The sequence below is a fragment of the Ambystoma mexicanum genome, chromosome 6p (genome assembly GCF_040938575.1).
Source record: "Ambystoma mexicanum isolate Mex_15411 chromosome 6p, UKY_AmexF1_1, whole genome shotgun sequence".
NCBI lineage: Eukaryota > Metazoa > Chordata > Amphibia > Caudata > Ambystomatidae > Ambystoma > Ambystoma mexicanum.
This window is the reverse complement of record NC_090935.1, coordinates 409,360,239-409,360,996: the sequence shown is the minus strand read 5'-3', so window position 1 is coordinate 409,360,996 and position 758 is coordinate 409,360,239.

Below are 758 nucleotides of genomic sequence, written 5' to 3'. Positions count from 1 at the left end.
TGAAAGCATATGGGGAATCCAAAGGTCCGGAGCGGGAACGACAAAGAGGATGTCAGTGATAGTCTGCGCAGACGAAGTATTGACCCTGGTGTCAGCGATGGACAGGCCTGGGTTGGAAACCAGGAGGTCCTTCTTAAACTTTTTCTTTCCAGAGTTCGAAAGAGAGATAGGATAGGTGATAAAGTAGCAGTTAGAGAAGATAGGGGAGATGGAAAGCGCCATGGAGGGAGAACGCGGATAGAATAGGGAGAGGGAGATACTCAGTACACAACGTCAACACAACAGCAATGCAACCATCTAGATACAAGTGTTCAGGAAAAAGGCCCAATTGTCAGCATAGAGAAGAGAAAAGCAAAACAGCCAGATTCGTCTTTCCTAGATGGAAAATGCCTAAATTTCAAACACACAGCAAATGCAAAACACCCACACTTCTAAGCAAACGGCTCGAGGTCCAATCAGAGGCGGGAGGAAGGCGAAGCGGGTAGGTGCAGGGCAGAGAGAACGCAGGCAAAACACACTAAATACAAGTGCTTATACAACCGGATGCACATGTAACCTCGCAGAGTTGTAAGCACCGGCTCCTGGCCCAATCAGAGGTGGCTGGAAGGCAAAGAAGAGAGAGAGAGAGAGAGAGAGAGAGAGAGAGAGAGAGAGAGAGAGAGAGAGAGAGAGAGAGAGAGAGAGAGAGAGAGAGAGAGAGAGAGAGAGAGAGAGAGAGAGAGAGAGAGAGAGAGAGAGAGAGAGAGAGAGAGAGAGAA